The sequence below is a fragment of the Pelobates fuscus genome, chromosome 10 (genome assembly GCF_036172605.1).
Source record: "Pelobates fuscus isolate aPelFus1 chromosome 10, aPelFus1.pri, whole genome shotgun sequence".
NCBI classification, from domain to species: Eukaryota; Metazoa; Chordata; class Amphibia; order Anura; family Pelobatidae; genus Pelobates; species Pelobates fuscus.
Window position 1 is genome coordinate 119120518 of NC_086326.1, and position 15357 is coordinate 119135874.

Below are 15357 nucleotides of genomic sequence, written 5' to 3' on the forward strand. Positions count from 1 at the left end.
TGCTGATAACCCTAATTTGTGTTTTGTTTTCTTTGTGTTACTGGAGTAAGGGAGTTTAGCACACATTTAACTATTTTTATTTTGTATTTTCAGCCTCTTATGTTAAAGTAAGTGGGAACACTTCAGCCTATTTTACAGAGAATACATGTGAAGAAATTATCAACAAAACAAGCAACTATATAGAACAATTTATCAACGAACTGAAATTGAAGGGCATTAAAAAGACACAAAGTAAACATGACTTTGTGCAGTGTAGAGACTAAATCATAAAAATGTAAAAAAAAAAAGAAAAGAAAAATACTCTCTATCTCCTTAATACTCTCTCCACATCTGTATTAAGTCTAGCTGTGCACATTTCCTAAGGCAGTTTACAGTTTACAGAGTCAGAGATGTAACAGAAAGGTTTGGATATGTCGTAACATTTCCACACCTCTCTATCTAGTATCCCCGCCTCTTTATTCATGCATAGAGTTCCATCAACATACTGATGTATGCTTCATTATAGTCTTAGGAAATGTCCACAGCAAGGTGTAAACATGATATAATCGAAAAAGCTAACGCAATAATAGGTAGTGACCAAATTAGGAAAAGACAAAAAAGAGGAAACTTGAGATGGACTTAAAGAAACACAAAGTGTGTTATGTGAGATAATATGAGAGAGACATTGGGAATGAGGGGGGAATAGAGGCATATTGACACAATGGGGATGTGGGGAGTGGACACACGATGGTCTGAAGGTAGATATGAAGCAGAGAGAGAATGTGGTGGAGGGAAACGGGGAGAGAAACAGGATTGGGGTTAAAGTAGATGTAAAGGATAATTTGTAGGGTTGAGCTAGCAACTCTCCAGACTCCAAATAGGTTGCTTACTAAAAATATATATTCTATAAAACAATGTAATATAATGACATGAAATAATTCAGTCTGCGTTTTGCTGTTATTAAATCTGAAAATAAAATAAATGGAAGCAAGACCAGATAAGATTCATTTATTGCAGATAATGTGTTAATAAAAATAATGTAAACTGATTAATTTGCCAGGACTCTGTATAATCTTTAATCAAATAATTGCGATAGCACTTAGTTTCCTGAAAAGGCAGTTATACATCTTAGCTATGATTAGTAACTAACTTTATGCATGAAGGATAACATTGTGCTGATTTCTTATTTATCTTCATTAACCAATGCTTTCAATACATGTTGAGAGCCTCTGAGGACTTGCCATCTTAATAATCCTCAACCATCTACATGAATAAATATCAAACTCTTTTTAGAATTCCCAATGTTTATTTCAGCCCCCTAAGGTGACCAGGTAATGGTTTGTTTCTAGTCAAGCCTTAATTCACGCTTTACAAATATTTATCCATAGTTAAAATGTTGCCAGATCACACTTTGGTGGCAGATATAGAGACAAAATGGAAATTAAATAAAGATATAATTACATAGTTGCATAGGCTGATTAGAGACACGTGTCCACATCTGTTTTTACTGTTGATCGAAAAAAAGGTAAAAAACCCAGTTTGAAGCACTTCCAATCATGTAACAAATGAGGAAAATTTGTCTTCTGGACCAAAGAATGGCAGTCAGATTTCTCCTTGAATAAAAAAGCTGCTATGCCACCTCTTAAAAAAATGATATCCCTGAATATTGCAAGTATTAATCCAGTTGCAGTATAAATATCTGTAAAAACTCTGAAAAAAAACACCTCTTCAGGTAGAGAATTCCACATCCATTGTTCTAACTGTAAAAAAACCTTTCCTTAGACTAATTACCGTATATACTCGAGTATAAGCCGACCCGAATATAAGCCGAGGCCCCTAATTTTACCCCAAAAAACAGGGAAAACGTATTGACTCGAGTATAAGACTAGGGTGGGAAATGCAGCAGCTGCTGGTAAATTTCTAAATAAAATTAGATCCTAAAAAAATTATATTAATTGAATATTTATTTACAGTGTGTGTATATAATGAATGCAGTGTGTGTGTATGAGAATGCAGTGTGTGTGTATGAGAATGAGTGCAGTGTGTCTATGAGTGCAGTGTGTCTATGAGTGCAGTGTGTGTAATGCAGAGTGTGATGCAGAGCCTTGGTGGGAGGTGGGCATTTTTATTGTTTAATTATTATTTTAATATTTTTTTTTGTTTCATTAAATTTTTTTATTATTATTATTTTTTTATTTTATTATTATTTTTTATTTTATTATTATTTTTATTTTATAATTTTTTTATTTTTATTTTTTATTATTAATATATATAAATTTTTTCGTCCCCCCTCCCTGCTTGCTAGCTGGCCAGGGAGGGGGGCTCTCCTTCCCTGGTGGTCCAGTGGATGGGCACTGTGTAGGAGGGGGCTGTGGGGGCTGCAGAGAGATCTCTCCTCCTCCGCGGGTCCGTTCAGCACCTCGGTCAGCTCCCAGTGTAAATCTCGCGAGAGCCGCGGCTCTCGCGAGATTTACACTGTGAGCTGACAGAAGAGCTGAACGGACCGGCGGAGGAGGAGAGAGCTGACAGGAGCTGCAGGAAAGGTAAGTAACATCTCTCTGCAGCCCCCACAGCTCCAGTCTGTATTATGGCAATGCAAATTGCCATAATACAGACTATTGACTCGAGTATAAGCCGAGTTGGGGTTTTTCAGCACAAAAAATGTGCTGAAAAACTCGGCTTATACTCGAGTATATACGGTATCTTTCTTCAATTGTAACTGTGTTCTACGTCAAGGTGTGTGTATTTGTCAGTGTGTGTATCTTTGTGTCTGTGTATGTATGTGTCAGTTTTTATATCCACATTTAAAATACAACACTACATCTAAACACATCAATCATTATATATAAACACACTCAATGTTTTAAAATACTAAAATTATATACAATCACCAACTCTACACACAAAAGCACACCTGTATTTAAAAGCCAACACTACATAGAAGCACACCCCTGCATTCAAAACACACACTACACACAAGTACACCGCTACATTCCAATGGCAACAGTACATACAAATACACTCACACACATACTCTATACAAAAACATTAAAAGACACAAACACTGCTCACAAATACAACTCTACAAGAATAAGCTAAAGGTAGATCCAAAGTTAAGTTGGCATAGCTTCATGGGAGTTGTATGACAGACGGGTATCTATCTTTTCACTAATCTTGTAGCTAGATGGGGACCCAACATTTTTTTTTTTTTGCACCAGGGCCCTCTCTACATTAGTTCCACCACTGCAATAATCTGTCTATTCTATCAGCAACATGCCAGACCTGCAAACTATCCAGCTGAGATAATCAGAGGAGCAGATCACCCAGTCTTCTCGCCTAATATTAGTCCCCTACCATCACAGCCAGTATAGCCCTTCTTACATTCCCAACCCTCCTGCCTGTACTAAAGGGGCTGCTCCCCAGCTGTTAGAAGGAACAGCTTGTCCAGTGCAGCTATTCCTGAGCTGACGCTCGCAACTTCTTTACTCGAACAAGCAATCTGTTAGGCTGCACAAACGCAGTCATAGCCAAACCTTTCCTCTTCCCATCCCCCTGCTACCACATGCAACAGACAACCAATTAACTGCTTGTTCCCCATCTTTGACTTTGGGTTTTATTTCTGTTCCTCCTATTTATGGCTCCCACTATATTTTGTAGCATCGGCTAAATCCTTCTTAATGCATTTTCAGCATCAATCTCTTATTTGCAGACAAGGTCCATATTTCCAACCTATCCTTTCCTTCCCATCTTATAGAATTTCCTCCCTTTTCAACAAGATTTTAACTTGTTGGTTTGATTAAGGACTAGTGATCCAGAAGGAATGGAGTACCTCATCTACATCTACTCTGTAGGCTTCTCTGGAGACTTTGTATAAATAATATCATGATTGCCTCCTGCATACAGTAATGATATTGAAATTACAATTACAATTATTTATATAGTGTGAACATAGTCCACAGTACTGTACAATGGTAAACAAAACAAACACTATATTATAACAAAACATGTTTGACATACTTTAACAGTAGGTGAAGTGGACCCGGCCCTGGTAATGAAGTGTAAGCAAAGGTATATATGTAAAACCATAAAATAAAACAATACAAATTTATATCAACAATGATAAAACCATCCCAGATAACAAGTAATATTTTTATATTTTTTAAATTGTATTTATTTTTTTATTACACACACACACACCACGGTACAGGAGCTGCAGTTTCCTGTACCCGGCCAGACTGACAGGAAGTGCTCACTGAGAGAGCACTTCCTTTCAGTGTGGCTGGGTACAGGAATCTCCTGTACCGTGGTCCATGCCGCCCAGCCACGCTACACTGAGTGACAGGTAGCGGGTCACTCAAATTTGGCGCCCCCCGGGCCAGTGCTCCCTAGGCAACTGCCTACGTCACCTATAGGACGCGCCGGCCCTGCTTACACTGATGAAATTAAAACAAAGACACAGAAAACACAATATACAAAAAGAAACATGATTTGTCTTCATTCTTTTATTTGGATGTTTCTTTACTCATTGTTTCTGTCTTATGTTATTTCATCAATTATTTGATTGTAGTGATCTGCATGTAGTGAAGAATTTACCAAAATTTTAAAATATTGTCAGCTTTAGAGAAAAAGGGTGTCATTGAAATATTATCGGCATTCGATACGTTTTCAGTCTTCCAGCTCTGTAGAATCGTATCATTTATTTTAAGGCACTGTATATGTTTGATCTTTTTGATAGAACACCAGGGGTTTTCCACATTTTGAGTTTTTATCTCAGTATAATTCAAAACCTTTTTGAAGTTGTTTTTCATACTCAGACAGTTCCCGCTATGGAGATTTCAGGCATACGTTTCATTCTCCATATTATAACAATTCCTGCTGGCAATAGCATTAGGGTGCTCATTACAACCCAGGTGCCAAATATTACAAGTAAAATTGCCCATAATTCCAGAACATTCCCCATCTTTGAGATCAGGTTTTTTTTAGTGACCTGCATTAAAAAAAAAAAAAGACATATTGAGGCACACCGTTATAATACTAATAATATTTAACATTTTATAATTTTATTTTTTAGAAAGGACAGAAAAATCTTATCATTTATTTGTGCAATGTAAATATTTTTGACTTTATAAATCAGAACTTTAAAAAATTGTTTTTTTTCTTTTTTTTTTCAATTTATCAAAAAGATACTGCATAAGTCATAATATTATCTTTATGCAATGTAAGATATTGTTTTTTCTACCTTAATATCTGTCCCAGAGTTAACAAAATATAAGTCAATATAATCACACATGCAGTATTACCGGCTATCATATAAATACAAAAACAAATGCACAAGTTACTTTAAAATGTTGATGTAAGGCAAGCATGTCAAACTCGCAGGCCTGCGTGCTGCATGGGGCCCACAAAGAATTTCTTTGCGGCTCAGCCAATCAGGGGGGTGCAACAATAATTTGTCAGACTGACAAGTGATTTTTGCATCCTCCTCGGCCTGTGCTCCCTGCACCACCAGGCAGCATTCGGTTCCGCACGCACGCACAGTACACTGGGGGGAGTACCTCCCCCACCCACTCTGCATAGGAGCGCAGGGTGTCATGTGACTACCCGTCACTCACTGTGACAATGTATGCCGCCGGAGAGTGAGAGGCCCCTCTCCCTCGCTATATCAAGTGAAATACAGCAGGGAGGGGGGGCATCTATCAATAAGGCAGTGCCAAACTGGTGCTTCCATCACCTCAGGTGCCAGCTATGTGAAAAACAGCTGCCTACCAGAGCAGGAGGAGGGAGATATAAATGGAAGTTGTAGGAAGGGAGACATGCGTGAGGGAGACAGGAATGGAAGAGGGATAGGGAGATATGAATGGGAGGGGATAGATTAATTGAAGGGTGGGGAGAGAGATTTGGATGGGGTGGAGACTTGGATGGAATGGGTGGGGTAGACATAGATGGAAGGGGTGATTGAGACATTGGCGTTAGATATGGAAGGGAGAGCTAAGGAAAGGAGGGAGAGATGTAGGGGAGACATATGGAAGGGAGGGAGAGACGTGGAGGAGAGATATGGAAAGGAAGTAGAGATGTGGGGGAGCGGTATGGAAGGGAGGGAGAGAAGTGGGGGGAGAGGTATGGAAGGGAGGGAGAGATGTGGGGGGAGAGCTATGAAAGGGAGGGAGAGATGTGGGGGAGAGATATGGAAGGGAGGGAGAGAGGGAGGGAAGCAGGCATGGATGGAAGGGAGGAGAACGGAGACATGGATGGAAAGGAGGGGGACAGAGACATGGATGGAAGGAGGATATAAGCAAGCGGAATGGATTGTGCAGCCACACATTACTCTGCCTGGAGATTGCAGAGGGACTGAGGGAGTGAGCGGAGCGGACATGCCAGGCGGTGGCACTACTACAGAGATAGTAAGTAACTTGAGGTGAAGCTTTTGAGTGAATTATATATATATATATATATATATATATATATATATATATATATATATATATATATATATATATATATATATATATGTACCCAGGATTACATACTGTTTGCATGAGAACTATACATCTAATTTTAGTTTGTGTTTGCCTAGGTCGAAGTCTTTTTTTTTTTTTTTTGCAGGCTACATAAACTTAAAGCTTGTTTTTTTGTCCCGAGTTAGCCTTTGAGCTTGACATGCTTGATGTAAGGGATTTCACAGATTAAAATGGAATCTCTTTACAAGAGAAAATAAGTATCGCTGGTAAGCAAAAAAACAAGTTTTGATCTCACCTATGATAACAGACTGTATGTAGCACTAACAGGGTTTAATGTCACATAGGTTAAGGGGAATTAGAAAAAAACACACCAGATAAAACTCAGAAATGTATTTTTTCTATTTTTTTCAAGATTATGAAATTTTTATTGTAGTTTTAATAAATGAATTTCCTGTTATCTGATAATTCTAAATGGTTTATTATTTATTCACTTAAATGTAAATTAAACATAAAATAAATCATGACATACATGGTACCCCCAAAGTTACCCAAGTTAACCTGGATTTTATAGTATACCCAGCAGAGCAGTCATAGCAAATGTTTCATACACTGTACACAATAATTGGACACTTTTTAAACAGGTATATAACAATATACATGAATTTCATGTACACTGATCAGTCACAACAATAAAACCACTGACAGGTTAAGTGAATAAAATTTATTATATCCTTACAATGGCACGTGTCACGGGGTGGGATATATTAGGCAGCCAGTGAACAGTCAGTTCTTGAATTTCATGTGCTAAAAGCATGAGCAAGCGCAAAGACTGGGTCAGAACATCTCCAAAACAGCAAATCTTGTGGGCATGTTCCCAACATGCCGTGGTTAGTAACTACCAAAAGTGGTGCAACGGAGGACAAACAGTGAACTAGTGTCAGGGTCATGGGCGCTCAAGGCTCATTGCTGTTCGTAGGGAGCTACTGTAACTCAAATTGCTAAAAAATTAAAGGAACACTGTAACATTAGAAATAGATATCTGTATTCCTAACGGTACAGCCCTGATGCCCCTAATCAATTAGGTTGCACACCCGGTATATAAAAAAAAAAAGAATACAAGAATACCAGACACAAGAATACCAGGACCCAAGATTTGTCAGCAAAACATTGCCTAACCCTAGAGCATAACACTGTCACTGCCGACCTTCTTTCCATGGTGCATCCTGCTGCCATATCTTCCCAAGGTAAACAATACACGCACCTGGCAATCCACCTGATCTAAAAGAAAACATGATTCATCAGACCAGGCAACCTTATTCTATTCCTCGATGATCCGTTCTGAAGCTCACATCTCCAATGAAGTGGCTCTCAGTGCTGGACAGGGGTCATCAGCTGGTGTGCACAATAACAGTCCTGGCTCCTTTCTATCATGGCCAGCATTGGGTTACCTGAATTCATTACTAGTAGTACCAAAAGTAGCAACAGAATGTAAAATAATGTCTGCATTTGAGCATAATGACAAGTTACAGTAAATATAGTTAAATCATCTATTCCTAAAATAAAGATATTTAAAAAGTGCTATAGCAATCTCTATCACACTGGAATTCTAATATAATTCCTACCAGTGATTTGGCAGAGCTCATTCAGTCAATGGCACCATCCACTGAAACGTCCTATACTATTTGGAAGGAGAGGGTGAGTTGACATTTTCAGCCCACATTACATGAATGATTACTGGCTTCTGGCAGATAAATGTGTTCTCTACTGGCTTTTAATCATTCCTAGAATATAAATGAGGTGTATGAGGATTTACGGACTACATACCATTTTGGAAAAGTACTTGAAATAAAAAATGTTTACACTAAATTCTGGAGGTGAAATTGAACCAGGCACATGGTTGTACACAATGAGATGTGTTCATTCAATGCAATTCACTACATTTCTACCAAACTTGGCAAATCTAAATCATATATCACATGGAAATAACCTTCATGTGTCATATGTACCTACTATTTTGTTGTATACAGTGGGTATGACAGAGGAAGGAATACAAATGAACAAATACACTGTTTTTGTTTTTTTGTATAAAGGATACAAAATAAAAAAGTCAAATTAAATCTAGCCATGTCTAAACGGGAATAGAACTGTGTAAATTGTCATACTGATATATTGGTACATAACCATTTTTAAGAGAGTTTGCCATGAGTTTTTGGAGGGGCCTGCTTGCCAGCCTCCTGTCCTGTGACTATGGCCCCTGGGGTGTATTGCCATTTAAAAAGTCTATTTGGGCTTATTGGATTTTTAAAACACTTTTTCTGCCCCTTTAATTCCATGGGAAAATGTGCCTCTTCCTCTTCCCCTCGCCCTTTTCCTGTCCTATTGTTCTCCAGCAGGGCCTTGTCCCAGGTACACTGCCAGACCAGTTAAAACTGGTCTCTCATCAGCCCTTTATATTGTTTAATCCCATGGCGTTCCAACTGTATTTGTTAGATCTGAGCACTTTTCGGACATATCGAGCGCTCAGATCAAAGCTATCTGGGGGATATGTTTGACATATAGGTTAAACAGTGCATTATATGAGTTATGGGAGGGTTTGTGTGCCGTAGCTGGGAGTGTCTGACTGTACTGTACTGTGTTGATTGGCTGTTGTAACTTTGTTTCCTGTGTACCACAAGGTCCACGTGGGTGGTAACCACAAGGTGTATATAAGAAAGTCCTGTGTGTCTCTTATTGGGGGAATCTGCTACAAGGGATTGCTATGCTCTTCATACTCCTTGAATAATCACTAAGCTCTTGTAAGAGCTTGTTCCTGTTCCTGTTCCTGCTTCACTCTCTGGGGAAAGAGAGGTTCACCCACTGGAACTTGGAGCTTTGTCGTAGGTCCAGGGTGGGTAGGAGATGGCGAGACCCCAACCAAGCTGCGGCGGTTCGAGGGGTCTGCAGTGCTTATGGTGTCAAGTGGAGTGCTTGGAGCCCTCGGGAAGCACTAAGAGCATCCATCAAGGGAGGTACCCAGTCGGGGAACCAGGTGATCCGTTACAACCATAATGAGAGTTTTTATTTTGCATATTTAAAATGAATGTAAGAGCGTGATTTTTTGTGTTTTTTTTCTAACAGTTCACTTATTTTTAGAATTTTATTGCAGATTATCTGTATCACTGAATAAAAATATTGACAAATGAATTTTTCTTTAAAGGGACACGATAGTCACCAGAACAACTACAGCTTAATGTAGTGGTTCTGGTGTGATGTCTATAGCCTTTCCATGCAGACTTTTCAGTGTAAACGCTGTATTTTCAAAGAAAAGGCTGTGTTTACATTACTGTCTTGTAACACTTCCAGTGGCAGTCACTCAGATGGTCACTAGAGGTGTTTCCGGGGGCAGTGCTGCACAATGTGTACGCTCTGCATGGAAACAGTGAACTTTCCCAAAAGAGATGCATTGATTCAATGCATCTCTATGAGGGAATGCTGAATGGCCAGGGTGGCATTTGCCTCTGCCCCCTGGCCCGCCTCCTTAGCTGAGCTCATTAGAATTGACAATCTTTGCCAATCCAATGCTTTCCTATTGGAAAGCATTGTGGTTGGTTGAGATCATCAATTCTGATGATGTCAGCCAAAGGGGCGGACAGTGGGTTGAGCAAGCACAAGGTAACTACACGACACTGAAAATAAAGAAATACGGTGAGTTGTTACTAAATTTAAGAGGGACAACGGGGGGCAGAGGGCTAAATAGTTAGTTTAACACTATTAGGTCAGAAATACATGCTTGTGCTCCTGACGCTTTAGTGTTCCTTTAAATTAGAGAACATGAAACAAATAATGGGTTATGTTTCATTGACTTGGTCCAATCCCTTTAAATAAACTTACTGTTCAAGACATATGTAACACTTGACTATGCTGAACTCATGAACCAATTTAGTTTGCCAGGAAAATAAGTGTCTCCATGGTAATTTTGTCTTTAGTGCACAGGAGATTATAAAGCAGCTATTTTAAGTAAACTTGCTGTTCAAGTTACAATTGTCAAGCAAAGACATTGCAACTTTGTAATCCTCTTATACACCAATGAAATAGCTTGCTCCACAAACATTATCTATAAATAACCTTAAATAATTGCATGAATTTATTTAATTTCACTTTAAAAAGAAGGACAAGCACTCTAGGCATTCTTTAGCTAACAAACCAATAGAATGCCTTTCACTCTTATATATACACTTTTAAATGTTACCTCTATTTTCTTGATATACCATTAATCCTATAGTGACCAGACCGTTTTTCAATTTTATTACCGTTAAGGACCAGGGCTGTTTTACATTTCTGCAGTGTTTGTGTTTAGCATTAATTTTCTCTTACTCATTTACCGTACCCACATATATTATATACAGTTTTTCTAGCCATTAAATTGTTTTTCTAAATATACCATTATTTTCATCATATCATACAATTTACTATAATTTTTTTTATAAAATATTAATCAAAAAATAAAACACACACACTTTTTTTAACTTTGACCCCATAATCTGTTACGCATCTACACTTGCCCTAAAATAGTCATGCTAAATAGTTTCTAAATTTTTACCTGGGTTTAGCAATACCCAATGTTAACATGTTCTTTTTTTTGAATAATCAATTTTTATTAAGGTTCATGAAAAATAAAGTTTTAGGCACGCAGGCCTGCAGTAATAACAGGGAGCAAAATCACATTGTTAAAGCATCGTAAATTTAAGCAAGAAGGCACATTCGTCAATAGAGTTAGTAACAGTTGCAGTAACAGGTATCACGGAATCACAAGTGTCAGTCGCAATTGGTGTCAGTTACAAAACCAGATATCACGTGACCGCAAGAGTCGGTCCTTATTAGCGTCCTTCTTAGTAGAGTCACCTCCAGGACTCTGCAGGGTCATAGTAACCCATCCGAGCCTGCCGAGGGCTGGGGCGGTGTGAGCAGGACAATATATAGCACTTCTTTAGAGAGTGCGTTAACTAGTGATTGGTGTTGGGATTCCATGTCAAGGGATGTGAAGGTGTGATGTTATATGTTGTGTCAGGGTATGGGGTGATCCATAAAGGGTCTGGTGTCGTGTGGTGGTAGAGAAGTGGTGTAGAACGGTATAATCATTGCAGATGATAAGAGGAGAGGGCGGCTTCAGTCCTGTTGGCCGTACTATAGTATGTCGTAGTCCCTTAAGTGATAGGAGCTACAAATTAGGATGTCTTTGTTGGTATCACCGCTGCACCCATGCGGTGTGGTAGACCTATCGCAGGGAATAACCAGGAGTATCCCACCGGGATCAGCATCCTCAGCCTTCCGTGGGGGTCTCAATGGTCTGACGATTGTACCACCAACCATGTGGCGTCCCTCGTTAGTTTAGGTGCTGTCAGGTCGTGTATGTCGTGGGTGGTGCGTAAAGGGGATCGCATAGTAATTATCGTGTATTGGTGTAAGTATTTGACTTATGTTGTCCAGTGTGTCTTGTAGAACAAATTATGTCTCGTCGTTCGTGGGTAAGAGGAATGGAGTTACAGGGTGTCTACGTATGATTATCGGAGAATTCAGAGTCTCTCTCACCGTCCGATATTGAATAACCTGACTAGTTCCAGCTAGGTAGCATCGTCCTATTTAGTTGTGAATATCGCGCTGTGTCCAGTTCGTCTATGTTGTACCTCTCTTGTATGTGTGGGCAATGGGGAGCCGAGGTCTATCACGATCTTCTGTGTAGGTAAGTGTCCCCTCGTCTTGATGTGCAGTGGAGGCAGAGGTGGTGTTTGAGTGTACATTGGTAGATCAGGTATGCGTGTGTATGGTCTCCGGGGTATCTCAGTGTCAGTCAGCCGTGGTTATGTCGTAGTCAGTCGGGGTGTCTCAGACGGTCTGTGAGGTGTGGCGTCTGCAACACACCGCGTCGAAGTGCGGTCGTAAGTTGTAGTGTATGATATGGGCATGTTGCGAGGGCTGCGTCGTCCCCCGACCCAACTCCCCCCCCCCGCCGGCCCCCACTTCGGCCTCGCGCGGAATGTGAACCACGGCGCCCAAGTATCCGCGTATTTTGCCTCTCTGCCTGTCAGTTCCGCCTGTAGTGCCTCTGCTGCCCTAATATCCTCAACCCTATGAATCCACTCCGTTCTCGTGGGGACCGTCGCTGTCTTCCAATACACTGGAATTAGTGATATGGCCGCGTTCAGGAGGTGGCGTAGGACAGATCTTTTGTACACTGATAGTGGTAGTGAGGATATGTGTAGTAGAGCCAATTCCACCGACCATTCAGTGTCGTCACCGAGGATTAAGAATGTGTCCAATTTGATTTGATTCTTAGCTTTATTTTTTTTGCAAGTTATAGGGCTATGAGTACAAGTAGGACATATATATAAATATATATTTTTTAAAATTTATCAATAGTGACATTGTAACCTGTTATCTGTCATAAATCTCTGAATCACACCTCACATGTACATATCTTTTTAAAGTAGACAACCCAGGGTATTCAATATGGGGTATATCCAGTCTTTATTAGTGAGGGGGATTGGAGGGGGTGCTAAAGGGGGTACTGTTATACTCGGGAGATTTCACTGAACACAAATATTAGTGTTTCAAAACAGTAAAACGTATCACAACAATGTGATCATCAGCGAAAGTGTTGTTTGTGTGTAAAAAATGCAAAAAAAATCACTTTCACTGACAATATCATCGCTGTAATATGTTTTACTGTTTTGAAACACTAATATTTGTGTTCAGTGAAGTCTTCCGGGTAAAATAGACCCAATATGTACAGGTTTGGAGTGTCATAGAAATACAGTGCTAGCAAATTAAATTGTCTGTACTTTTGGCCTGGGTTGTCCCTCAAATTACAATCAATACAATTACTTAATTATCTAAAAATATTGCATAAATATGCATGTATACTTTAAATATATATATATATACATATTTATATATTTGAAGTCTACGTGTATATTTATGAAATTATTTATGTAATTATGTATATGGATAAGGTCTCATCTATAGAAAGCAATTAGATAGAGCGCAGGTGGAACCTCCCATATCTATGTAAGCAAATACCAAAGGGAAAAAATAAAAATATAATAATAAAAAAAAAAAAAAATGTAATTTTTTATAAAAAATTTTTTTCTATAAAAAGTGAATAAACTCAAAATCTAAATTCAGTCCCCTCGGGGACAGGGTATTCACATCGAAGATCCACTTGCCCTCTATCTTAGCTAAGCTAATAAGCTTAGCTAAGATAGAGGGCAAGTGGATCTTCGATGTGAATACCCTGTCCCCGAGGGGACTGAATTTAGATTTTGAGTTTATTCACTTTTTATAGAAAAAATTTTTTTATAAAAAATTATTATTATTTTTTTTTTTTTTTTTATTATTATATTTTTTTTTTTTCCCTTTGGTATTTGCTTACATAGATATGGGAGGTTCCACCTGCGCTCTATCTAATTGCTTTCTATAGATGAGACCTTACAAGGTCATATATTGATCTGTTTAAATGAATGTGTTCTAATGGTTTTTTACAAAGGAATTGTTCTATATACCTTTAAATCTCTCTCTATATGTAGAGAGATCGAAAATGGTTAATTAGAGTTTGTATTATATATATTTTATATTAACCACCTTTTTTACATTTTCTTCATTCTGTTACTGTATTGTGCAAATATGGAACGCATGGTTGCTATGGGGACTCAAGTATTAAAGTTAAGAGCAACCTATATCCCCAACGCTGCGTTTCAGCGTGCGTTCCAGCCGGCCGAAAACCGGAAGTGACGTCACTCGCAAAACCGGAAGTGACGCGACGCCGGCACGAAATTGAATCCAGCTGAACGGCATAGATGGGACTTATAAAAGAAGACTGAATAGAACATGGAGACAAGCACTGGAGGAAGGCTGCTAGCCGAAACGCGTCTGCTTGCATCTATAACATTTGTTATTTGTTATTTTAAGTGTTTTTTTCACTCTGGGCTACTATAGTAATAGGGGTAAGTGGAACTCCAACTTTGTTACATATTACATTATTGATTGTTTTGGGTTCCCTCCCCATAGTGCCCAGTAGTGTATATACTTTTAATATAATTTTAATATATTTTTATACAATAAATATTTTGTACTCATTTTTGGAGTCCCATCTATTTGAATTATCTGGATCGCTAGCCAGTACTTGGCACCCCTGAGCCTGATCTACAGAGCCTGGTACGGCTCTGGAGCATGTGAGTGAGAGTCATATGTTCATTTATTTTCCATCAGTCATTATACAGTCTGCACTATGTTGTTTTTTATTTCTTTTTTGTCTTAGTCCATATCCACATCAAGCTCTACGCTGTCTGTATTACAGTCAAGTTGTATATTGGTAATATTACTCATTCCTTTTGCTGTGACCACATTGGGGAGGTGTATACACTGGTACTTGTTCTTTGAGAAGTAATAAGGAATGCCGTGGATGTACTAGGTGCCTCTGCAGTCCTTAAGGAACGTATGTTGTACGTCCGCGGTCCTTAAGGAGTTAATATCTACAAATAAAAGTAAAGAATTTCTGTCACTAAAACCAATTGGTACCACGTCATTCCAGCATGTCCAATGCTGCTAGGTCTACTGATATTCTTATAATGGCACATGATTCGCCAGGCTAATGTCAGTTCAGACATGTCTAATATCAACTAAACATGCACACATGAAGAACATCTGTTAATTAAAATGTAGTATATTTTAGCTTCCAACCAACCATACTGAAACAGTAAAGAATTACCAGGGCTCCAGTATCCCGGAAATTGAAACAGTAGGCTGCACTCTCAGATTTCCTTAAAACTTAACTTTTATTGAAATATTTAAGAGAAGATCAACGTTTCAGTCCCTCTTGTGGACTTTCATCATGATCCTGATGAAAGTCCACAAGAGGGACTGAAACGTTGATCTTCTCTTAAAT